Source organism: Babylonia areolata, chromosome 6 (genome assembly GCF_041734735.1).
Source record: "Babylonia areolata isolate BAREFJ2019XMU chromosome 6, ASM4173473v1, whole genome shotgun sequence".
NCBI classification, from domain to species: Eukaryota; Metazoa; Mollusca; class Gastropoda; order Neogastropoda; family Buccinidae; genus Babylonia; species Babylonia areolata.
Genome location: NC_134881.1, coordinates 46507143 through 46534642, shown reverse-complemented (window position 1 = coordinate 46534642; position 27500 = coordinate 46507143). Strand labels below are relative to the sequence as shown.

At 43.4% G+C, this 27500-nt stretch overlaps 1 protein-coding gene across 1 annotated transcript in view; it reads right to left on the bottom strand.

Moving 5' to 3' along the window:
• The window catches only part of LOC143283543 (uncharacterized), a 75986-nt gene extending 61924 nt beyond the window's left edge, over positions 1-14062 (bottom strand). Inside the window, exon 1 of the mRNA XM_076589788.1 lies at positions 13974-14062. The gene's annotated coding sequence lies outside the window, so the exon portion shown is untranslated. The remainder of the gene's footprint in view (positions 1-13973) is intronic.
• Positions 14063-27500: the final 13438 nt, after the last annotated feature.

Sequence of the window (27500 nt, the reverse complement as noted above, 5' to 3'; positions counted from 1 at the left end):
ATGAATTTGATAATACTGTGATTATGAACACGCAGAAAGGTAGCGAGAGAGAGAGATAGACAGACAGAGACAGAGACAGACAGAAAGGGATAGGTACAGAGACACAGAGACAGAGAGCTCAGTTCAGTTACTCAAGGAGGCATAACCCAACGCACTTAGTCTGACCTCGAGAGGGAGGGAGAGAGAGAGAGAGAGAAGGGGGGGGGGGGATAAAGAGCATGTCAAAAGCCAGCCAGACATTGGGAAGGCCAGCCAAGACAAAGGGACTGGAACCGAAACAACAGACACACAGAGAAATAACTGAAGAGACCTGTGACCAGTCACCGGAACACACGCCTTTTAGAGCCAAGCGAAAGGAAAAACACAAACAGCATACAAACAAACAGATCCCCACAGCGCGCACGATAGACAAGCTGTGTGTGGCTCTGTCACTTCAGCGCCCTCAGACAGGACAGCTGTGTTTGTCAAGACAAAACAAGACAAGACATAAAGAGACAAGACATACATATTGCTTGATTGATTGATATGGATACTTATATAGCGCCTATTCTCGGTCGGAGACCAAGCTCTAAGCGCTTTACAAGCACGGGGTCATTTGCACAACAGGCTGCCTACCTGGGTAGAGCCGACTGACAGCTGCCACTGGGGGCTCATCATTCGTTTCCTGTGTCATTCAATCAGATTTCAGGCACACACACATACACACAGACAGACATGTAACATTTTACGTGTATGACCGCTTTGTTTACTTACCCCGCCATGTAGGCAGCCATACTCATGCATACTGGGTATGTACTTGTTTCCATAACCCACCGAACGCTGACATGGATTACAGGATATTTGATCTTCTGCGTGCGCATACACACGTAGGAGGGGTTCAAGCACTGGCAGGTCTGCACATATGTTGACCTGAGAGATCTCCACCCTGTACTCACCAGGCGCCGCCACCGAGGTTCGAACCAGGGACCCTCAGATTGAAAGTCCAATGCTTTAACCATTCGGCCATTGTGTGTGTGTGTGTGTGTGTGTGTGTGTGTGTGTGTGTGTGTGTGTGTGTGTGTGTGTGTGTGTGTGTGTGTGTGTGTGTGTGTGTGTGTGTGTGTGTGTGAGAGAGATTCGGATTCGGATTCGGATGATTTATTCATATAGGCCATTGCCCCTCATGAAGGGGTGCAGTATACAACATTATTAAACATGCAAGTGCACAAGGCGAAACAATCATCAAAGGAATTATGATATCGTTATTGATCTTAACTTAAATGTTTTTTATATGTAAATGGACAAATTCTTTACAATGCTTTCTTTATTAGATGCCAACAACAGACTTAGCCGAAACTGATTTGGAAACTTAAAATACTTTCGTGGAATATACTGTTCTCTTAATTTACTTAAAGCAGGACAACAAAGATAAAGTGTAACTCATCTTCAACACCACTTCTACACAGAGGGCAATTCAACTCATCCACAGTATGCTTTCTGTACCGATAATAATGTTGAGCAATTTCTGAAATACCTAATCTAAATCTTGCCATTATGAATTTTAAGTGTTTGTCTAAGCTAATTTGCAAGTACGTTTTCACTTCATGAGTAGTACAAAATGTTCTGTACATTTCAAACCGGTCGCTGTCTTCCTTATGTGAGTTCCATTCCTGCCACCTGCAAACAATCAATCTTTCTTTAAATTCAATGAGAAACTGTTTAATTTCCTGGACACCTTGATTCATCCATACATATCCAAAACCATATTGGTATAATTTACATCGGATATTTGACGCCCAATTTCTTTTACCTTTTTCATCTAAATCATGTAACATCCTATAGGCTTTACGTGGCAGTCTGTGATTATCCATTCTCGTTAACTTCAACCAGTACCGAATACAACGTATCGTAGAATTTATATAAATTGGATATCTATTAGTTTCGCCATATACAAGATCATTGGGCCTTCGCATTTCAATCCCCAGAAACTTTTTTAAAGCAAATAAGTGTACTTTTTCAATATGGCATGCTGAAGTATAGAGGCCCCAAAGTTCTGCACCATACTGGACAATGGGTTGAACCTGTAAATCAAATAACTTGAGAAACAAAGATAAACTGTCATTATTCAAATTACGTAATTGTCGCAAAATACATAAAACTGCATTCTTACCTTTACTAGACAAATCGATACAGGTTGCAGTGAAGCTAAGTTTTGTCGAAAACAATATACCTAAATATTTATAAGCATTAACTACTGGCATCACAAGATTATTATATGTCCATCTTTCTCTTGCGGCTAAATAACCACCTTTTCGAAACACAATAATATTACTTTTATTCAAGTTTACTTTTAATTCAAGAGAACAAGCTGCTCTATGTAAATTGTTCAACTGAGTTTGCAAACCAATTACTGTTTCTGAAAGCAAAACAACGTCATCTGCCAAAAGTAAAATAAAAAGATCAAAATAATCAAGAGAGAATCGTGCCCCATGCTTACCATTTTCTATAACTTCTCTTGCAAGTTCATTTATAAAGAGTGAAAATATAGGGCGAGAGAGAGAGAGAGAGAGAGAGAGAGAGAGAGAGAGAGAGAGAGAGAGAGAGAGAGAGAGAGGAGATAAAAACAACGGTTACTTCATTTGTCATTGTTGCAGTAATCAAAGGTAGCTTCATACCTTTTTTCTTCGCCCTTTATCCGGGTGTATACACAATGTCAGCATAGCACGGTTTATACCGATGGCATTCGCTTTTCCAACATTTTAATGCCAACCCACACAAGCCACTGTGATCCAATATGCAGTCTTTATTTTTGTTAGAGACATGTTGTAAAACAATTGCGAGCACCGACACTTATTAAAACAACAACAGCAACAAAAACCACGAGGCAGGCATAACATGATTTGGGCGTTGCCCTTTATTTTCCCGTGATTTATGGCACAGAAACTGTGTTGGCTGCTGGAGTGAGAGAGACAAACAGACAGACAGACAGACAGAGAAGACAGAGAGAGAGAGGGAGATAGAGATAGAGATAGAGAGAGAGAGAGAGAGAGAGAGACAGACAGACAGACAGACAGACAGAAGAAGATAGAGAGACAAAGACGGAGACAGAGAGAAAGAGAAACAGAGAGAGAGAGAGAGAGTGTGTGTGTGTGTGTATGTGTGTGAGGGGGGGGGGGGAGGGGGAGGGGGGGGGGGATTGGGTGTGTGGGTGTGTACGCGAGTGCGCCATCGCATGAGAGTGTTGAAATCTAGGGGTGAAGAAAAGAGACACATTCCATCCATAACAGTACAACACCGAAAGAAAAACGAAAGTCTGAGGAATTATTCAAATGAAACACAATACGGAGTGCGTTCGCTGAGTGAAAAGAGAAGATGTTTGTAAGAGGTATCCTGCCTCCACACACAAATACATTTTTGTGTGCGAGCTGGTACACGGATACATGTTTCCATGAATAAAACTGAACTGCCAAGATCATGTAAAAACCTTTCACAATGCAAAATTCCATGTTCTTTTTTTATTTTTATTACTTGGACTCTATTTTCACAGCGGTCAGCTTTCATCTCTGGCAGCAGTTCCTCCTATTGGTTCTGCGTGTAGTGTGTAGATTTCAGGAAATAAAAAAAGCAAGATAACCTGAAATGCATTACTTGAGATCTACGTGCGCGCATCCAATCATATATATATATATATATCACCCTCTCTCTCACACCCACACACTATCTGAATACCACAAGAAAAAAACAAATAAACCAAAGCAAACGCACATCATTTAAATTTTAGAACTGACTCAGATGCGTGGGCACATGTCTTTCTCCAAATTTTGCACACACACACACACACACACACACACACACACACACACACAGAGTAGCTTTTTATGCACGGCTACCCGTTACACAACCAGAAAGGTCAGCTGTGACAGTCGTGCCACTCTTGTGATTATGGACGCGTGACACAACCGGAAATGAGCGCTGGTTGGCCAAAGCAAAACACGTGATGCATCTTCTTGTGATGGGAGGTAACTCCTACCGTTACCGACGGTTTCTGATGAACGACTGATGAGGCAGTATAGGTACATTCCTTTCAGTTCTGACACTTAAGTTTGTACTGTTTTGTTTGACGTTAATAATGATGACTAATTTAGTGTGTACACTATTGTTTTATTTCACTTTAACAATGATTAAAAGTCTAGTGTGTACACTATCATGTTTTGTTTAACGGTAATAATGATTAATAGTTTAGCGAGTGCACTATTACGTTTTGTTTGGCAGTTATAGTGATTAATGATTTAGCGCGTACGCTATTACGTTTCGTTTGACTTTAATAATGACTGATAATTCAGTGTGTACACTATTACGTTTTGTTTGACGTTGATAATGATTAATAATTTAGTGTGTATGCTATTCCGTTTCATTTGATATTAATATTGATTAATACTTTAGTGAACGTATTTATGTTTTGTTTGACGTTGATATTAATTGACAATTTAGTATGCACACCATTACGTTTGTTTGACGTTAATAATGAGAAATAATTTGGTGTGTACACCATTACGTTTTGTTTGACGTTAATAATGAGAAATAATTTGGTGTGTACACCATTACGTTTTGTTTGACGTTAATAATGAGAAATAATTTGGTGTGTACACCATTATGTTTTGTTTGACTTTAATAATAATTAATTATTTAGTGTGTAGGTTATCACGTTTTGTTTGACGTTCATGTTGATTAATAATTTAGTGTATACACCATCACGTTTTGTTTGACGTTAATAATGATTAATAATTTGGTGTGTGCACTATCACGTTTTGTTTGACATTAATAATGATTAATAATTTGGTGTGTGCACTATCACGTGGTTCAAAAATACTGTCAGGCTGGGTCTAGAGAGGGATGATAATTTCTCATTACTTTATAAATTTTTCTGAAGACGTTTAAACACAGCAGTAAAAGAAAACACGATATGTGGGATGTCTAAACAATATAAAATCCCCCCATACACCCCCTCAAGCCCTCTACTTCCGCTAAACGTGTCCCACGCACCACCTCCCGCCCCCCCCTGTAACACTTCAGAAAACAAACAGAAGACAGCACGTAAAATATATTGGCAGAGTGCAGTTCGGCTTCCGGTGAACACCGCAGCCATCTGTTGCTCTGCCATCTAGTTTAGCGGGACTGTTCAAAAGTGCCACCATGACACGAATGGTTCACGCTACCCAGCAATCCCATTTCCTGATGGGATCCCCTGCCGTCACTGGCTCCAGGGACTCATTTGCATGGTGTCTCGTTCGTGCCAAACAACGCATTTCTTCTTCTTCTTCTTTTTTTTTTTTTTTTTTTTCTCTCTCTCTCTTTTACTTACATGATGAAATTTGCTGTGGTAGATTCATCACCCCGTCTGTTACGATCTCTCCCCCTCTCCCCCTTTCTGTCTGTCTGTCTGTCACGCTCTAGTTCTGCCTCTCTTCTGACAACCACTCTGTCTTTCGCTTCCTCCCTTACTCATATCTCGACAAAGAAAAGTTTTGTTTGTTCTGTTTCTTTATATCCCCCCTTTCCCCATTCCATTCCTCTGCATATTTGTTGTTGGGTCAGAAAGAGAAAAAAGGAGAGAGAGAGAGAGAGAGAGAGAGAGAGAGAGAGAGAGAGATTGAACCAACAGCTTGTGAGATATTCACGGGTTGTTAAATAGTCACAGTCATTCACGCAGTGTACTCAATTATTTCTTAACAACATAAGTGAAACACACACACACAGACACACCATCATTCCAGTCTGCGTTCATCTGCATACACCACCGTCCACCCAGAACTCGATCAATTCCAAATACCTGTGCCGCTCTTGTTTATGCTGTCACACACGACCGGAAATGAGCGATGGTTGGCCGAAGCGAAGCACGTGATATACCTTCCAGGACTAAAAAAAAAAAAGAAAAAGAAAAAAAAAAGAAAACCCTACCACAGTCCCACTCCGGCCTCTCATAAGGTTAAGTTTCAGTTTCTCAAGGAGGCGTCACTGGTTTGGGACAAATCCATATACCCATCTGCTTGGCAGATTTCTCACCAGCAGCATAACCCATCGCGCTTGGTCTCTCATGAACACACGGTGATGTCCCGACGTGGTATTTACCTCTGGAACTTCCATGACACAGAAATGGCCAAGACAGCAGCGATTCTTCACAACGCACAGCACTGTTTTAAACGAAAGTAGCCTGGAGGAGGCAAACGGAATGAAAACTCTAACTGCTCATTGTTGGACAGCGTGGGAAGCCTTGCAAGCCCCGACACAAAGTCGTTTCCAGTCTGACTCTCCCTCAGTCTCTGTGACAAACTTTTCACCACATATTTACTTCTGCCTGTGTGTTTATGCATATGCTTCTTTTGCTAATTGTTTTCCAAACAAATTATCTTCCTGCATGTCGCAGTTGAGCGTTATGAAACAGAGGTCAGGTCTATGTTCCCCCAGGTCTATGTTCCCTCAGGTCTATGTTCCCTCATGTCTATGTTCACTCATGTCTACGTTCCTCCAGGTCTACGTTCCACCAGGTCTATGTTCCCTCATGTCTATGTTCCCTCAGGTCTACGTTCACTCAAGTCTACGTTCCTCCAGGTCTATGTTCCCTCATGTCTATGTTCCTCATGTCTATGTTCTCATGTCTATGTTCCCTCAGATCATGTCTATGTTCTTATGTCTATGTTCCCTCAGGTCTATGTTCCTCCAGGTCTATGTTCTTATGTCTATGTTCCCTCAGGTCTATGTTCCTCCAGGTCTATGTTCTCATGTCTATGTTCCCTCATGTCTATGTTCCCTCAGGTCTATGTTCCCCCAGATCTATGTTCCCTCATGTCTATGTTCCCCCAGGTCTATGTTCTCTCAGGTCTATGTTCCCCCAGGTCTATGTTCCTCCAGGTCTATGTTCCCTCAGGTCTATGTTCCCCCAGGTCTATGTTCCTCCAGGTCTATGTTCCCCCAGGTCTGTGTTCCCTCAGGTCTATGTTCCTCCAGGTCTATGTTCCCTCAGGTCTATGTTCCTCCAGGTCTATGTTCCCCCAGGTCTATGTTCCTCCAGGTCTATGTTCCTCCAGGTCTATGTTCCCTCATGTCTATGTTCCCCCAGGTCTATGTTCCCTCATGTATATGTTCCTCCAGGTCTATGTTCCCACACATTTTCTTTCAGCCAGGTCTAAGTTGCCTCAGGTGTATACTCCCCCTGTTTATTTTCTAATTCTAATTTGAATTATTTATTTTGTTTTATAAACCGATACGATTGTGGACCTACGCGCGCTTGTTCTTCATGATCAATAACTCAAGCAAAGTGCATGCGCGTATTAATTTTATTTAGCTCTCTCTCTCTCTCTGTCTCTCTTCCCCCACCTGTCTGTCTCTCTCTGTCTCTCTCTCGCCACATGTTTCTCCCCCACTCTTTCGTATTTTTTCCATAAATTTGCCACTGATGCAATCAATGGTAATTGATACAGGAATATACAGGAACATCCTATCTGTGAGGTCCGGGTTTGGGATGATTGAACAGAACGCAGTTTCCCCTGAAACAACAACAACAACAACAAACCAAAATGGACACTCACATCCCGGACGAAGCATAGCAAGTAAAACACATTGCCAGTATGCAAATGGATGCATTCCACTGGGCTTTCGGTGAAAAGGCTTCCCATCAGCAGTTGTGCTATACCCAACATGCATCAGGTTTACCACGTCTGTTAAAAACTGACACCACGACACGAATGGTTAACGCTACACAGCAATCCATTTCCTGATGGGATCCCTGCCGTTACTGGATCCAGGGACTCAATAGTATGGCGTATCGTTAGGGTCAAACCACGCAAACATTTTTTCCACCAAGTTATACTGAATGCGATGGATTCATCTCACAGTCCTTTGTTCTTCTTCTCTATTGTTCTCTCTCTCCCCTCTCTTTCTCTCACTCCCCTCTCCCCCTCTTCTCTTATCTGTAACTTACCATGTATATCCTTATCAAGAAAGCGTGATTAGTTGTGACGGATTCATCTCTCCATACCTGTCTATGTGTCTTGCCTGTCTCCCCACCTCTCTCTCTCTCTCTGTCTCTGTCTCTGTCTCTCTCTTGGCTGTTTACTCCATCGTTCGTTAAGTCTTTCCGACACCTCAGTTTCCCTCTCCACTCATCACTCTTTCTGTGTGAGTAATGATGATGGAAAGAAAGAAAAGGAGGAAGAAAGACTGAAAAAGAGACAGGCAGAAAGAGAGACAAAGAGAAAAAGACATGCAAAGATAATGATCAGCAAATCAAAAATTATCATCTTGGCTTGGACGACCGCACGAGGTTATAACAAGGTACTAAACACGTTTTGTTTTGTTTGTTGTTTATTGATTGTGTGTGGGAGTGGGGGGGGGGGGGTGAGGGACTCTTATAAACCTTCTTCATTGGCAAGTGATTCTGACTGGTTCACAAAACGACATCAAACATAAAACCCTCACTGAATCCAAAAAGAATAAAAAGGGCAGAAGGGGGAAAAAAGAAAAAAAAAGCATGTATAATTAAGTCATGTCAAACTGAGTATGTCCCCGGTGTTGGACATTTCAACACGTTTATCACCACAGCGCTCAAACATAAACACACACACACACACACACACACACACACACATTTACACACACACACACACACACACACACACATTCAAAAACCCTAGTTAAAACAGTCTTTAAAAAGTTAACTTCAAAAACACTTCACTTCAATTATTTCCCTACACACACACACACACACACACACACACACACATTCAAAAACCCGAGTTTAAACAATGTAAGAACAGGAAATTTCGAAAACACTTCACTTCAAATTATTTCACTACACACTCAAACACACACGCACACACACACACACACACACACACACACACACACACACACAATCTCAGCTGAAGACTGGATATACAAAGTTCACTGAAAGAGTTCCCAGCAACGACCAGTGTATGAAAAAGGAACGAAAATGACAAATCCAACTGATCATTGAAAACTCTGCTGTATTTCTGATTGACTTGTTGCTTTGCGAGTGTGTTCCATTCACTGAATGTGTTTCACGTGTTGGTAATATGCAGCGGAGTGCACGAATGAGCGTATGAACATCACCACAACAATTTCCTGTGTCTTTCGAACATTGGTGCAATCAAATTTCTTTGTCTTTGTCAGTGGAAGCTCTAGCAGCTTTTGACAGAAAAATACATTCTCTCTCTCTCCCTCCCTCTCTCGGTCATGTTTATCCATGACTGTATCTCTTTTTCTATCTGTCATGTTCTTCGATAAAGTTGCCACTGATCTTTGAATCAGTTACTATTACTTACCTACAGGTGTGTTTGAACAGAATGCAATATTCTGGATAATCCATCTCAAAGTAACTGATTGTATTATTTCGGAACAAATACAGAAAGTCAAACACATTGCCAGAGAGAGAGAGAGAGAGGTGGAACTGTCTGGGCTATCGATGAAAGGCAACCCATCGGCAGCTAAACCCAGCAAGCATTCCTCTCCCCCGGGCCCGTTAAAAACTGACACAATGGCACGAATGGTCAGCATTACCAGATGGGACTTCCTACTCAGACTGATCTGCATGGTGGCTCGCCCGTGTCAAACCGTGCAACTGTGTACCACACAGCCTGATGGCAAACTGTGTGAAATGGATGCGTCTCTCGGACACTTTTTTTCCTCTCTCTTTTTTCTTTTTATCTTTTCACACACACACACACACACACACACACACACACACACACACAGCACGGTGCTTCCGGAACGCGATCATTTGTAAAACACTGTGCAGCTCTTCTCGTGTCGGGTGACACGACAGGAAATGAGTGCCGATTGGCCGAGACTAAACACGTGATACCTCTTAACGGAATGAGCAAGACCTCCGACTGAGGAACGGATGATGATGATGATGATGATGACGACGACGACGATGATGATGATGATATGGATACTTACACAGCGCCTCTCCTCGGACAGAGACCAAGCTCTAAGCGCTTTACAAACACAGAGTGGGTTCCATAACAGGCTGCCTGCCTGGGTAAAGCCGACTGAGAGCTACCTTTGGGCGCTCATCATTCGTTTCCTATATCATTCAGTGAGGTTTCAGTCACAAGCGCGCGCGCGCGTGCGGACACACACACATACACACACACACACACACACACACACACAAAATCTGTGAAACTTTAGTTCTGGATGTTTGGACACTTGCACAACATATCCACCATCCCCGACCCCTGACAAAAAGTCATAAAAAGAACATGATGGACAGATTTCAGCACAAACCAAACACTGAACGTCAAACACGTTGCCAGTAAGCAAATTAATGCATTTATCTGGTCTTCCCATAAAAGGTATTAATCTGCAATTGCTATCTGCTATCCCCAGCCAGCATATAATTTTGTGATTAGCGCGACAGAGGAGTCCTTTCCCTGATAGCTCTGGGCTCGTTTGTATGGCGTGTCGTTCGTGCCAACCTTGCACTCTTTTTAACCAGAAAAATGAGACTGTGTGGCGGATACGTCAATGAAAAGTGTCTGTCTGTTACCCCCTCCCCGAACCTCATCCCTCTTTATCTCTCGCTCACAGTGACACGTTTATCACGTGTTCAAACCTGCTGATTGCGCCCCCTCCCTCCCCTGCCTCTTCTTTGTCTCCAGGTTCTCAAGTTTACAGCTATGCATGCGTGTGAATGACTGGTGTGAAAGCGCTTTGATTTGTCTCTGCACAAGACTCAGTGCAATAATGATAATAATAATGATAATAGTAATAATTATTATTACTATTATTATCATTATCACTATTATTAAAATGAACTCTGCCACACAAGCCGAGCATAAAACGGCTTGATGCAGTCCTTTACAAAGCCTGTTTCAACGTTTTTTCACACAGCTGTTGCTGTGGCACACAGACTAACTGTTTAAATCACCGTTCCTGCAAACAGACCCTCTTTGTGAACTCAAAGAAACATTCCACGTGTTACATGAATTAAAAAAAAGTTAGGGTCATCGGGGCAGCGAATCTTTCTCCACTGTGTCCTGACCAAGCCTGCTGGCTAACACTGATGGTCAGGCATCTGATTAGCAGATGTGGTGTTGTGTAAACAGATTCATCCGCCGAAGAACGCAGTGACGCCTCCTTGAGTGACTGAACTGAACTGAACTAGGGCTCGACATTGGAAGGTGGGGCCCAGCCCTCTCCCTCGGCCGTTACAACCTTCCCAAACTCTGAGGTACCAATCCACACCTGGGCGGAAATCTCAGGTACCAATTCACACCTGGGCGGAACTCTCAGGTACCAATTCACACCTGGGCGGAACTACCTGGGCGGAACTCTCAGGTACCAATTCACACCTGGGCGGAACTACCTGGGCGGAACTCTCAGGTACCAATTCACACTTGGGCGGAACTCACCTGGGCGGAACTCTCAGGTACCAATTCACACCTGGGCGGAACTTACCTGGGCGGAACTCTCAGGCACCAATTCACACCTGGGCGGAACTCTCAGGTACCAATCCACACCTGGGCGGAACTCTCAGGTACCAATCCACACCTGGGCGGAACTCTCAGGTACCAATCCACACCTGGGCGGAACGAGGAGAACCGGAGTAAAGTGCCTTTCCCAAGGACACACGAACAGGTCAAAACGGGGGATCGAACTCCGACCACTGGGTCAGGTGGTCAACGCCTTACCAACTCTGCCATGACGCCTCTGTAATACAGGGCATCATCTGGGACATCATTTCATGATTTAATAGATCCTTCACTGAACAGTGGCATGTACAGATATGTAACAAAATATGACACGAAATAAAAAAAAAACGAGAAACCTTCATGTCAGTAGAAGCATTTCACTGCCCACCATTATCCGCAAGAGCTGATGCCAGGAAAGACAGAAATGGAAGGCAGGAAAGTGAGAGGAAAAAGAGGGAAGAAAAAGAGAATAAAGAAATAGAAAAAAAAGAGACAGGGAAGACGAGAAGAACAAGGAAAATAAATGGGGGAAAAGAAACGAAAAGAAAAAGGAAAGACATCAAGGACAAGGAAGAGAGAAATCTAAAGGAAAGAAAATCAAAGAAAGACGAAAAGATGATTATTTTGTGGGCAAGTTGTAAAAACAACCTAACCACAACAGGAATTCACTGTACATGCACCTCCTCATTCGATCACAAGAACATGCAACGCATTAATGTAGAATAAACAGATAGATAAATAAATAAATAGATAAATAAACAAATAAATAAATAAATCATTAAAAATAATTAATTAATTAGTTTTAAAAAAAAACGCGAAAAGAAAGAAGGAAAAGAGCTAAATCACGATCGACAGAAGAAAGAAATAAAGACAAAAAGAATGAAAGAAAGAAAGAAAAAGTAAAAAAAAGAAAAGAATTAGAAAAATAAAACTTTTAGAAAAAAAGGGGGGTTGCGGGCAGATTAGGAAGTTAATGGAATTAGATATCTAAAGAAAGACAGAAAGAAAGAGCGTACACAGAAAAAAAGTGGAAAAATAACAAAATCGAAGATTTTTTTTTTTTAAGAAGGATAAAGGGGTAAATGAAAGACAGAACTGATGAAATAAAAGCAATTCGAAGAAAACAGAAAATGAAGAAGAAATGACTGAAACAGAAGAAGAAGAAGAAGAAGAAAGGGGGGGAAGGTAATGGGATGAATGGCAGCAGATGACAGCAGGAAAGGAGTAAACATGGTCTGTCTGCCCTCAGAAAGGTCTGTCTGGCTTCAGAAAGGTCTGTCTGACCTCAGGAAGGTCTGTCTGCCCTCAGAATGGTCTGTCTGGCTTCAGAAAGGTATGTCTGCCCTCAGAATGGTCTGACTAGCTTCAGAAAGGTATGTCTGCCCTCAGAAAAGTCTGTATGCCTTCAGAAAGGTCTGTCTGGCCTCAGAAAGGTCTGTCTGGCCTCAGAATGGTCTGTCTGCCCTCAAAATGGTCTGTCTGGCCTCAGAATGGTCTGTCTGGCCTCAGAATGGTCTGTCTGGCCTCAGAATGGTCTGTCTGGCCTCAGAATGGTCTGTCTGCCCTCAGAATGGTCTGTCTGGCTTCAGAAAGGTCTGTCTGGCTTCAGAATGGTCTGTCTGGCTTCAGAATGGTCTGTCTGGCTTCAGAAAGGTCGGTCTGCCCTCAGAATGGTCTGTCAGGTCTCAGAATGGTCTGTCTGGCCTCAGAATGATCTGCTGGCCACAGAATGGTCTGTCAGGCCTTAGAATGATCTGCTGGCTACAGAATGGTCTGTCTGGCCCCAGAAAGGTCTGTCTGGCCACAGAATGATCTGCTGGCCACATAATGGTGTTTCAATTAAAAACAACAACAACCGCCCAAACCCTTTTCACACGCGCGTGTCATCCAATGCAAGCAAGCAGCAAATCCAGCGCAGACACGAACCCGATGCTCCTTTTCAAAAGAAAACCACTTTGTGGGGTGATTAAACCTGTGATACTCCCACACACGCGCGCATGCTATGGAACCATGAAACAGTGTATACGTGCAAGTGTTTGCGTGCAAGTGTGCGTGTGCGTGTGTGTGTGTGTGTGTGTGTGTCTGTGTGCGAGAGAGAGAGACAGAGAGAGAGAGAGAGAGTGTGTGTGTATGTGCATGTGTTTGGTGTGCCTGCTTGAATATCCACACAATACGCTGTTGCTGACAGAAACTTGGCGTTTTTTGTCCTTCTATTGTCTGCCAGAATAAACACCAATCACGCCCCACTCACGGATAAAACCAGAATGATACAAATTGACGACATCAAATCACGTGATCAGCTCCGCCCGACCCGACCAATCACAACGTGTCATCATCGTCGGCGCTGGAAAAAGGATAACAATAAACAAAAACCAGGAAAGTAATACACAGGTACTATTTTCTTTCGCTTTTAAAAAAAAAACAAACTATTCTTTTCAGATAGATAAATGGATGTTGAAATACTACATTTTTTCATCACGTTCTTTCCCCTCCACTTACCTGAAGACTGGAACGCCAACACCGTTTCTGTCTCCTGGTCTGATGACGGCTGGGGACATGAGTGACGCTGGTTTGACGTGTGGGCCCTTTGCCTCCATCACATCACCCACACGATGTACAGTCTGCACACACACACACACACACACACACACACACGCACGCACACACGCACGCACGCACGCACCCACCCACACACGCACGCACGCACGCACACACACACACACACACACACACACACACACATAATTAGCAACATATTTTGCCTTGACTCGATGACTGAATTTCATTGGTTGACCTGTTGCTGGGAGACTGGGGGGTGCGGGTTTGGTAAGGGGAGTGAGGGGAAGGCGAGGGGGAGAAAAGTAGGGGGGGGGGGGGGAAGAGATGTGAAAAAATGAACAGAAACAATACAAAAGAAAAAACGAAAGTAAGAACAAAACGAAGGATAGAAAGACGACGACGACGACGACGACGACGAAGAAGAAGAGGAGGAAAGGAGGAAATAAATGATGAAGTTAGGAAGTGATGAAATTAAACTCACCACATTACTATTTCCGTCCACTACTTGGGCATTTATTTTGTGACGAGTCGTAAACAGGCCACACTGCCCGCCTTGTTTTGTTATCACCGTGCACGTTAGGCTTTCTGTGACGTCATAATGCTGTCACCAAGCCAGACCTTTCCAATGTTTCCTGGCAGCACATCACCTTCCCTCCAACTGGATGTGCTTTTTTCTGTGCTAGATATGACTGAATCAGCTTTTGTGTATGCGGTGTCACGCATTTTTATTTTATTTTTTAAAATTCTTTTTAAATTTCGCTTTTCAATGTGATTTTGCATGACTGTGCGAAGTTTTAAAACTTGTTCAGGGGATCGTTAAAATCAAACAATCCAACAAATAATCACCGGCAGAAGAGCGGAACCCCTCCACACTCTTGATGGCTTTTCGACAACAAATAGCTCTACGACTGCCAAGTGCTCACATTTCCACAGACCCTTCGGATCGCTCGATTTCACAGTCGGTCGACGCAAACCAGTCCAGCTCCTCCTCTCTACCGCTCGCCCCCATCAGCCCTTGCTGACACACTCCACCCCTTCTCTCCGCACGGAAGTTCGTGCTGCTTCTTCAAGTAAATTTGAACAACCGTTGCTCCAGATGGGGCAGAAATACAGACGTGGGAGAGGGGGGGGGGAGAGAGAGAATGAGTGAGAGAGAAAAGAACGCCAGAATTTTAATGTAAGGTCACCGACCTGTATACACTTTGGGTGCACGTGTTAACAGCACAGACATCTTAACTAAAATAGAATAGGAAGAACGACACAATCCACTTAATACACAGTGAGCTCACTGAGAACAAGTAACTAAGTGAGAAGCACAAGGCTGATATTTCTGTTTAGGGCTGACAGTGCTCATCTCTCAGTCTTAAGACATAAAAAAAACCAAATACTGCAACATCTCTGATCACGTTGCAACTTTCTTTTTGCAGCAGAAATGGTAATGACAGATTTCTAACATTTTGCGTATGCTTGTGCATATATTTCTTTCTGAGATCATTATATAATGGACAGGCTGTTAATGCATGTAATTCCTTTTCTATTCTACCACCACATGGACAGTTTTTCAAAACATCACGATAACGCTGATTTACTTTTAGTTCATTTATACCAAAACGGAACTTAATGAAAGCCGATCTAAATTTACTGATGGTAAGATGAGACAAGTATTTTTCACGTGGTCATAAAGATTTGAATGACCTGTATGTTTCATAACGATTACTCCCGTTGAGTGTGCTTGCCCAATCCTGTTTAAAGACATCTATCATGCGTTGTTTGAACATTTTAAGAAAAGCATTTACATCCCCAACCCCGCCGTTTATCCAAACTTCTGAGAACCCATAAATGTCTAAGCAATGTTTAGAGAGAGAGAGAGAGAGACTGAGAGACAGACAGACAGACAGAGAGAGAGAGAGAGAGAGAGAGAGAGAGAGAGAGAGATACAGACAGAGAGGTAGAGAGAGAAAGAGAAACAGAGAAAGAGACAGAAAGATAGAGACAGACAGACAGACACAGAGACAGAGATACGGATAATTTATCAATTACGTCACAGCCCCTGTGAAGAGGTAATCAAACATCATCATATGTTGCATCACATCTGTTTGAATTAACACGAAAAACATGAAAAATCACAGGAAACAGCAAGATGAACAACACAACATATCATGAGGTTGTGGTTTCTCTTACATTGATCTGAATGCTTCATGCATGAAAATGGACAGGTTCTGCACATCATTTCGCCGTTTCGAAGATATAAACACACTCAAATATACAATGTTGTTGGTGATATCTGGCTGGAATGAGAGAGAGAGAGAGAGAGACAGAGACAGAGACAGAGACAGAGAGAGAGAGAGCGAGACAAAGACACAGAGAGAGACAGAGAGCGAGACAAAGACAGAGAGAGAGAGACAGACAAACAGACAGATAAATAGACAGACAGACAGAAACAGAAACAGAGAGACGTATGTCTAAGCAGAGACGGAGGTAAGAAATTAACAGATGTTTCCTCTACTGTTTTGTTTGTCACGGGAAGCAAGCCGTTACATCAGTAAAGACAAGAGAGGCAAGGCCCTCAAGACTCACTTGTGATACACTTAAAAAAAAAAAAATCCAAGCTTTTTATGTATTGAGTATAATTTCAAAATGTAATGTTTAAGATGAGAAAGATCAGTTTAAAGCAAATTAACTCCCCTAGCATTAATTACAGAGTAATTTCCCTTTTATACTAGCTGCACCAAAACGTTTGCAAAATAAATAAAACTTCCATGCTTAGCAAAAGAAGTTCCTGTTTGAACAAAAAATGATAATAATGACTGCTCTTGTTGTTGTGTCAGAATATCAGATCAAAGTGCCAAGTTTAGAGAATACAAAAAATATAAATATAACAGTAAATGCAGTTTGCATATAATTAGGCTTCATTTTTTTTTTTTTTGTGCCCATCCCAGAGGTGCAATATTCTTTTAAACAAGATGACTGGAAAGAACTGAATGTTTCCTATTTTTATGCCTAATTTCGTGTCAACTGACAAAGTATTTGCAGAGAAAATGTCAATGTTAAAGTTTACCACGCGCACACACACACACACACACACACACACACACACACAGACAACCGAACACCGGGTTAAAACATAGACTCACTTTGTTTACACAAGTGAGTCAAAAAGGGAACCATTAATGAACAACACGAACTGTGATGGAAAAAAAACAAACGTAGGTTAACAATACAATTAGTCTGCGACAATGAGCATTACACACGAAACAGCACAGCATTTCCAAACAAACAGTATGTATGTGCAGCCAGCCGGCTTCGTGCTCCAATCAGACCAGCGAGTTAACGGATTTGTTGTCCTGCAATTTTATACGGGTTGCCGGATTGCACGCTGATGGAAAAACGCGAAACAGCGATGACTTCAAGCTGTGTGCCCTTTACAGGGCCATTTGTTCAGTCTCGAGCTTTTTTAAGGTTGATGGCAATCTCCTTTCTAACGTCTCCCTGTCTGTCTCTGTCTCTCTTTCTTTATCAGAAAAAAACATATCTTTTTAAAGTGACAATTGGAAAGATTCATGTAAAAACGCTTGAAAATAACAGTTGTTAAAATATAGGAAAATGTATGGTTATTAAAAGTACAGAGACAAAAGACAGAGAGAGACAGACAGACAGAGGGGCTGGGGGGGGGGGGGGGCGGGGGGGAGCACAGATGTCTTATTCAATACAGAACATGGCCCCTCATGAAGGGGTGGTGTAGAGAAACATTTCAAATACCATGATTATAAATATCTTAAATAATGTAAATGAAAGCAAAAAATACGAAAAGCAATCCTCAACGGCAATTAGCATTTCTAACAACGGGGAAAAGAATACATCACTCAACTGCAAACAATATTTCTAATTTTCATGGCTTTATATAAAGAAATTTCCATCTGTTTATCGACATGTTCAACATGTGGATGACATAAGCATTGAGAGTCTAAAAAGGGATGGTTGCCTATAATATTTTGAAGGTATCGGCTGATTTCTAAAATTGTTTAACATGGGACAACAAAGTACAAAGTGCACTCCATTCTCTTAACATGGGACAACAAAGCACAAAGTGCACTCCATTCTCTTAACATGGGACAACAAAGCACAAAGTGCACTCCATTCTCTTAACATGGAATTAACATGGAACAACAAAGCACAAAGTGCACTCCATTCTCTTAACATGGAATTAACATGGAGCAACAAAGCACAAAGTGCACTCCATTCTCTTAACATGGAATTAACATGGAGCAACAAAGCACAAAGTGCACTCCATTCTCTTAACATGGAATTAACATGGAACAACAAAGCACAAAGTGCACTCCATTCTCTTAACATGGAACAACAAAGCACAAAGTGCACTCCATTCTCTTAACATGGAATTAACATGGAACAACAAAGCACAAAGTGCACTCCATTCTCTTAACGTGGAACAACAAAGCACAAAGTGCACTCCATTCTCTTAACATGGAATTAACATGGAGCAACAAAGCACAAAGTGCACTCCATTCTCTTAACATGGAATTAACATGGAACAACAAAGCACAAAGTGCACTCCATTCTCTTAACGTGGAACAACAAAGCACAAAGTGCACTCCATTCTCTTAACGTGGAACAACAAAGTACAAAGTGCACTCCATTCTCTTAACGTGGAATTAACATGGAGCAACAAAGCACAAAGTGCACTCCATTCTCTTAACATGGAATTAACATGGAACAACAAAGCACAAAGTGCACTCCACTCTCTTAACATGGAGCAACAAAGCACAAAGTGCACTCCATTCTCTTAACATGGAACAACAAAGCACAAAGTGCACTCCATTCTCTTAACGTGGAACAACAAAGCACAAAGTGCACTCCATTCTCTTAACATGGAACAACAAAGTACAAAGTGCACTCCATTCTCTTAACATGGAACAACAAAGTACAAAGTGCACTCCATTCTCTTAACGTGGAACAACAAAGCACAAAGTGCACTCCATTCTCTTAACGTGGGACAACAAAGCACAAAGTGCACTCCATTCTCTTAACGTGGAACAACAAAGCACAAAGTGCACTCCATTCTCTTAACGTGGGACAACAAAGCACAAAGTGCACTCCATTCTCTTAACATGGAACAACAAAGCACAAAGTGCACTCCATTCTCTTTCGCACTTTTACATAAAAGGGAAAATAAGGTCACTATCATCATGTTTCCTGTAACGATAATAACGCACAAACAAGAGAGAGAGACAGAGACAGAGACAGAGAGACAAGAGGGCTCCGGAACACTGGGGTTGGGGTGGTGCCCTAAGGCGAACAGGCCCTCAAGGTATTATTTGCCAGGCAAACAATCAAAGTCTGACGTCTTCAACAAAAAAACAATCAGCTGCTGAAGATGAAGGACAGGCAGGAATCCGGTCCTGAAACAGCTCCAGTCCAAGAATAGGGCATCAGTGGATGGCCCCCTGCATCACTGCCAGGATCACCGCCACTCAAACCACGATCAACAAACCTGACCATCTCTGAAGATCTGTTCCTGTTTGATGACACACTTGTCATTCCCCGGGACACGAAGACTGAAATACTCTGCCGCATCTAGGGTGTCTGTCTGTCTGTCTGTCTGACTCTCTGACTGTCTGTCTCTTTTTTCCCCTTCTCCCAGTCGGGCAAGAACTACCAGAGGAGATGTAATGATCATTGCTTGTTATGTACACAGCGCTTGCACGTCTTTTCAGATATATAAATATATATTCTAAAATATGAATATATACATACATACATACATATATATATATATATATATATATATATATATATGTGTGTGTGTGTGTGTGTGTGTGTGTGTGTGTGTGGAGAGAGAGAGAGATATAGTGAGTGAAGGAGACAGAGAAAGAACAGATCAAGGAAAAGAAAGCAAACAGCGCTAAGATAAAGACATTAAGTAATCCCCCTGACAGAGACAACAGAAAGAAAGCAGTGGAAGAGCAAAAACCAAACAAACAAACAAACAACCCCCCCACCCCCCAAAAAAGACCAACCACCACAGGAAAGACAGAAAGTAGAGCAGAGCGGACGGCAGTACAGTGAAGTGACATCGTCTGACGGCACGGGGAGATAGCGCGACAACTGTAAGTGATTCTCTCCACACAGTCAGCAAGGAGGTGTAGGTGTGGGGAGGGGTGACTGACCCTGTCAAGAGGTGATGGGGGGGAACGTATAGCCTCCCTTTTTCAGTTCTCCCACCACCACATACAGCCTTTCGTGACAGGCGAAGATGTCGGCCCCTGATTTCAACAGAACGCGGAGACTCAACTCTCTCTTTGTGAGGTGTCAGGGCTCCGATGGGGAGGGAAGACAACGTGTGGAAGGGAGGGAGGGGCGGGGGGGAAAGAGGAGGGGGGAGGGGAGTGGGGGAAGGCTGGGGGAGAGGGGGAGGGGAACTGGGAGTGACTCTTGCAAGGCACAGCTCTGATAGACTCCAGAACAGGCAAACAAAGTTATCGTGCCAGGCTTTTCAGACTGTGCTTCTGGATTCCGACAGTCCCCGATTCTCAGCAGTTACTTATTTTATCTATTTATTTATTTTTCTATCAAATACGGACAAGGGGTTGGGTGTGTGAATGAGAGAGAGGGAGAGAGAGGGGGAGAGAGGGGGAGAGAGAGGGAGAGAGAGAGAGGGAGAGGGAGGGAGAGAGAGAGGGAGAAAGAGAGAGCCGAGGGAGAGAGGGAGAGGGACAGAGACAGAGATAGGGAGAGAGAGAGGGAGATAGGGAGAGAGAGAGAGGGAGAGAGGGAGGGAGAGAGAGAGGACAGAGAGAAGGGACAGAGGGAGAGAGGCAGAGGGAGAGAGAGAGAGTGAGGGTGGAGGGTGGAAGGAGTGATGCTGGGTTCAAAGCGGGAGGGAGAAGAAGAAAAATGACGAATGTGAATTATATTCTCAAACTGTCAGGCCACGGGGAGAGGGAGAGCTATGTAGGGGCTGGAATGAAGGGAGCGAATGAAAGAGAGAGACAAGGAGACACACAGACAACCACGCAGACAAACTCACCCACAATCATACATACAAAGACGCATTCGATCAGTTCTACTGAATCATTCCCTCCACCTTTCTTTGAAGAAAAAAGAAGAAGAAGAGGAGGAGGAGGAGAGAGAGGAGAGAGAGAGAGAGAGAGAGAGAGAGAGAGAGAGAGAGAGAGAGAGAGAGAGAGAGAGAAAGCGGAAATCAAGCAATTTCAATTTCCCCCAGTAACGGGTTTTCACTCCCCCAGACGCGGCTGACTTTGAGCTCCTCGCCATATCCATTATGTTCCGGCCAGACGACCGTCTCCTGGTGCCGGGTTCCCATCTGAAGGGCGGCGTCTGCCTGCTGTACAGACTATGGCGCCACGTGCCACAGACTCCGGTAAACAAATAAAGGAGGCGTCAGATCCAATCCATCTTCTGGCGCTTCCTGTCCCACCTGGAGGGAGACAGGCCGGACCACGTCACTCCCACAGAGGCTGAGGACCAGTCACTGCAGGTGGGAGGCAGCAGTGTCAACAGCAGCGTCAACAGCTGTGTCAACAGCAGTGTCACTAACAGCAGCGTCAACAGCAGTGTCACTAACAGCAGCGTCAACAGCAGTGTCATTATCAGCAGTATCATTATCAGCAGTATCAACAGCAGTGTCACTAACAGCAGTATCAACAGAAGTGTCACCATCAGCAGTGTCAACAGCAGTGTCACTATCAGCAGTATCAACAGCAGTGTCATTAACAGCAGTATCAACAGAAGTGTCACCATCAGCAGTGTCACTACCAGCAGTGTCACTATCAGCAGTGTCAACAGCAGTGTCATTACCAGCAGTATCAACAGCAGTGTCACTATCAGCAGTATCACTATCAGCAGTGTCACTATCAGCAGTATCAACAGCAGTATCAACAGCAGTGTCACTATCAACAGTGTCAACAGAAGTGTCACTATCAGCAGTGTCACTATCAGCAGTATCAACAGCAGTGTCACTATCAGCAGTATCAACAGCAGTGTCACTATCAGCAGTATCAACAGCAGTGTCAACAGCAGTGTCACTATCAGTAGTATCAACAGCAGTGTCACTATCAGCAGTGTCAACAGCAGTGTCATTATCAGCAGTGTCAACAGCAGTGTCACTATCAGCAGTATCAACAGCAGTGTCACTATCAGCAGTATCAACAGCAGTGTCATTATCAGCAGTGTCAACAGCAGTGTCGCTATCAGCAATATCTATAGCAGTGTCACTATCAGTAGTATCAACAGCAGTGTCACTATCAGCAGTGTCACTATCAGTAGTATCAACAGCAGTGTCACTATCAGCAGTATCAACAGCAGTGTCATTATCAGCAGTGTCAACAGCAGTGTCACTATCAGCAATATCAACAGCAGTGTCACTATCAGCAGTGTCACTAACAGCAGTGTCACTATCAGCAGTGTCACTAACAGCAGCGCCACTATCAGCAGTATCAACAGCAGTGTCACTATCAGCAGTGTCATTAACAGCAGTGTCATTATCAGGAGTGTCATTATCAGGAGTGTCAACAGCAGTGTCACTATCAGAAGTGTCACTGTCAGCAGTGTCACTATCAACAGTATCAACAGTAGTGTCACTACCAGCAGTGTCACTATCACCAGTATCAACAGCAGTGTCATTATCAGCAGTATCAACAGCAGTGTCACTATCAGCAGTATCAACAGCAGTGTCACTATCAGCAGTGTCATTATCAGCAGTGTCACTATCAGCAGTATCAACAGCAGTGTCACTATCAGCAGTGTCAACAGCAGTGTCATTATCAGCAGTGTCAACAGCAGTGTCACTATCAGCAGTATCAACAGCAGTGTCACTATCAGCAGTGTCAACAGCAGTGTCGCTATCAGCAATATCTATAGCAGTGTCACTATCAGTAGTATCAACAGCAGTGTCACTATCAGCAGTGTCACTATCAGCAGTGTCACTATCAGTAGTATCAACAGCAGTGTCACTATCAGCAGTATCAACAGCAGTGTCATTATCAGCAGTGTCAACAGCAGTGTCACTATCAGCAATATCAACAGCAGTGTCACTATCAGCAGTGTCACTAACAGCAGCGCCACTATCAGCAGTATCAACAGCAGTGTCACTATCAGCAGTGTCATTAACAGCAGTGTCATTATCAGGAGTGTCAACAGCAGTGTCACTATCAGAAGTGTCACTGTCAGCAGTGTCACTATCAACAGTATCAACAGTAGTGTCACTACCAGCAGTGTCACTATCAGCAGTGTCAACAGCAGTGTCACTATCAGCAGTATCAACAGCAGTGTCACTATCAGCAGTGTCATTATCAGCAGTGTCACTATCAGCAGTATCAACAGCAGTGTCACTATCAGCAGTACCAACAGCAGTGTCACTATCAGCAGTGTCACTATCAGCAGTGTCAACAGCAGTGTCACTATCAGCAGTGTGACTATCAGCAGTGTGACTATCAGCAGTGTCATTATCAGCAGTGTCACTATCAGCAGTGTCACTATCAGCAGTACCAACAGCAGTGTCACTATCAGCAGTGTCACTATCAGCAGTGTCAACAGCAGTGTCACTATCAGCAGTGTCACTATCAGCAGTGTCACTATCAGCAGTGTGACTATCAGCAGTGTCACTATCAGCAGTGTCAACAGCAGTGTCACTATCAGGAGTGTCACTATCAGCAGTGTCACTATCAGCAGTGTCAACAGCAGTTTCATTATCAGCAGTGTCACTATCAGCAGTGTCACTATCAGCAGTATCAACAGCAGTGTCATTATCAGCAGTGTCACTATCAGCAGTTCAACAGCAGTGTCACTATCAGCAGTGTCATTATCAGCAGTGTCAACAACAGTGTCATTATCAGCAGTGTCAACAGCAGTGTCACTATCAGCAGTGTCATTATCAGCAGTGTCATTATCAGCAGTGTCACTATCAGCTGTGTCATTATCAGCAGTGTCATTATCAGCAGTGTCACTATCAGAAGTGTCATTATCAGCAGTGTCACTATCAGCAGTATCAACAGCAGTGTCATTATCAGCAGTGTCACTATCAGTAGTGTCAACAGCAGTGTCATTATCAGCAGTGTCACTATCAGAAGTGTCATTATCAGCAGTGTCACTATCAGCAGTATCAAGAGCAGTGTCATTATCAGCAGTGTCACTATCAGTAGTGTCAACAGCAGTGTCATTATCAGCAGTGTCATTATCAGCAGTGTCACTATCAGCAGTGTCATTATCAGCAGTGTCACTATCAGCAGTATCAACAGCAGTGTCACTATCAGCAGTGTCACTATCAGTAGTGTCAACAGCAGTGTCATTATCAGCAGTGTCATTATCAGCAGTGTCACTATCGGCAGTGTCAACAGCAGTGTCACTATCAGCAGTGTCACTATCAGCAGTATCAACAGCAGTGTCACTATCAGCAGTATCAACAGCAGTGTCATTATCAGCAGTGTCACTATCAGCAGTGTCAACAACAGTGTCACTATCAGCAGTGTCACTACCAGCAGTGTCACTATCAGCAGTATCAACAGCAGTGTCACTATCAGGAGTATCACTATCAGCAGTGTCACTATCAGCAGTGTCACTATGAGCAGTATCATCAGCAGTGTCACTATCAGCAGTGTCACTATGAGCAGTATCAACAGCAGTGTCACTATCAGCAGTGTCACTATCAGCAGTATCAACAGCAGTGTCACTACCAGCAGTGTCACTATCAGCAGTATCAATAGCAGCGTCAACAGCAGTGTCACTATCAGCAGTGTCAGTATCAGCAGTATCAACAGCAGTGTCAGTATCAGCAGTGTCACTATCAGCAGTATCAACAGCAGTGTCACTATCAACAGCAGTGTCACTATCAACAGTGTCAACAGCAGTGTCACTATCAACAGCAGTATCAACAGCAGCGTCACTATCAGCAGTGTCAACAGCAGTGTCACTATCAGAAGTGTCAGAAGCAGCGGTAGTATCAGCGACAGTGCCAGTAGTGTCAGAAGCAGCAAAGGTATCAGCAGTAGTGTCAGCAGACATGACAGCGGTTTCAGCAACACTGCTGTAGTAACAGCAGCAGCAACAGAAACGGTGTGAAGACAGCAAACCAATGAAGCAGCAACAATGAAATGCTTGCAGAAGCAGAAACAGTGGTACCAGTATCGATCTGAAGTCGTGCTAAATACACACTGATATAAACCGTTAATGATCAACGTGGGAAAAAAAGAGAGAAAAAGAAACTGACAAATAAATACGAAGTAACAGCAATACACCAACCCCGAAACAACGAGTACGTGTGTGTGTGTGTGTGTGTGTGTGTGTGTGTGTGTGTGTGTGTATTGCTTTCCTGTGTGCACGAGAACACAGGGAGAAAACATTTGTTATTGTTTCCCTTGTAAGACAATTACAAAACAAACCGAAACTCCAAATCAACACGTTTCTGCACCACCCTCTTTTAAACATCTTCCTCCCCTGCTGCTTTGTGTGTTAAGTCATTCCTCTCTCTGGTGATTTACACACACACACACAATCACACACACACACACACACACACACACACAGAGAAAGACAGAGACACAGAGAGAGAGAGGGAGAAAGAGACAGAGAGAAAGACAGAGACAGAGACAGAGAGAAAGAGAGAGAGGTGGGCGGGGAATTTCGCACATTTGTTTTGCAAGCGAACAGATCCAGTGCGTTGTCTCTAATGATCTCCCTTGTTAAAACATAAATAAAGAAAGGAGGAAAGGGATACAATTAACCGCGATACAAATTAACAACCACTTTTTTTTTTTTTAAAGAAACGGCAGAAAGAAAACAAGAGAGGAAGGGTGTGGGTGTGATTAGAATGACGTAATCCACCACTCGTGTCAGTGACATTTTATCTGGTTGATGAAACACACCTCCCTCGCCACCCGTTCGTTTATTTATCTATAGTCTGTTCATCTAAGATGATGATATTAGACTGAAAATAAATGATATTATTATTATCATTTGGATTAATATCATTTCTATTATAATGATAATTGTTATTATTAATTAGAAATCGACATTTCTGTATATTCGAATGAAAAGGGGGGCGGTTGAGGAGGAGGGGACTGAGAAAGGAAGAGAAAGACAGACAGGCAGAAAGAGAGAGAACAGAATGTGGAAAAGATAGAGTACACACACACACACACAGAGTGAGAGAGAGATACGCTTGATGCTTTAATATCATCGGCCATTAGGTCACATGGGTGAATGCGTCAACCTACTTTTATCGCATAACAAAACATCGTAATAGACGAATGAAACTGGTGAAAGCAAATACCAAGACAAAACGAAAGTTCTTTCCCTGAAGAAAAAAAAATGTTAGAAACCAACAGACCACCCAGAACATAATAACTCCGTCTGTTCATCAATCAACGCATTCCAGCACTTGCTGCGGAAGAAAATGTCAAACCTATCTCACAGCGCAGTTTGAGAGAGAGAGACAGACAGACAGACAGACAGACAGACGGAGAGACAGTCAGAGACAGAGAGAAAAAAGAAGGAAACAAAGATATACAAAGTATAGACTGAAAGAGCGAGGGGGAGAAAAATGAAGGGGAGGGGGTTGAGGAGAGGGGTGGGGGGCGGGGGGAGGGGGGGGGGGCAAAGAGAGAAAGACTGAAGAAAGAGTGCGGGGGGAGGAGGAGAGAGAAAACAAAACTGGAAACGGGAAGAAAAGAGAGACAGACAACAGACAGACAGACAGACAGACAGACAGACAGACAGACACTGGCAGTGACAGATGGACCGCTGTTTTCAATGTTTGTTTCATCAACGGGACTTGTTCAATCATCGCATTTAAAACAAACATCAACGGAAATGGGAAGTAAACGACAAGAAAACAAGGGGGGGGGAGGGGGGGGGAAGTGGAGGGAGGTGGGGAGGGAGGGGAGGGGGGTGGGGGCACATGTAAGGTTGTTTTCGGTGTGTGTGTGTGTGTGTGTGTGTGTGTGTGTGTGTGTGTGTGTGTGTGTATGTACATGTGTGTGTGTGTGTACGTGTGTGTGTGTGTGTGTGTGTGTGTGTGTGTGCGCATGTGTGTGTGTGTGTGTGTGTGTGTGTGTATGTACATGTGTGTGTGTGTGTGTGTGTGTGTGTGTGTACGTGTGTGTGTGTGTGTGTGTGTGTGTACATGTGTGTGTGTGTGTGTGTGTGTGTGTGTACGTGTGTGTGTGTGTGTGTGTGTGTGTGTGTGTGTGTGTGTGTGTGTGCGCGCGCATGTGTGTGTGTGTGTGTGTGTGTGTGTGTTGAAGACATAAAGAGGACACAAGGAGACTCCAATGAAAGAAGAAATGAAGACAAGAACAAACAAAAACAGGACGTGGAAAAGAAAAAAACAAACGGGATGACTTCAATCAAGGGGACATTTCGACCATCACTGTCTGTAGACCCCCTGAACATGACTCCTCTTGCAGTCAACAGGGGGCAGGGGGAAGGGAGGGG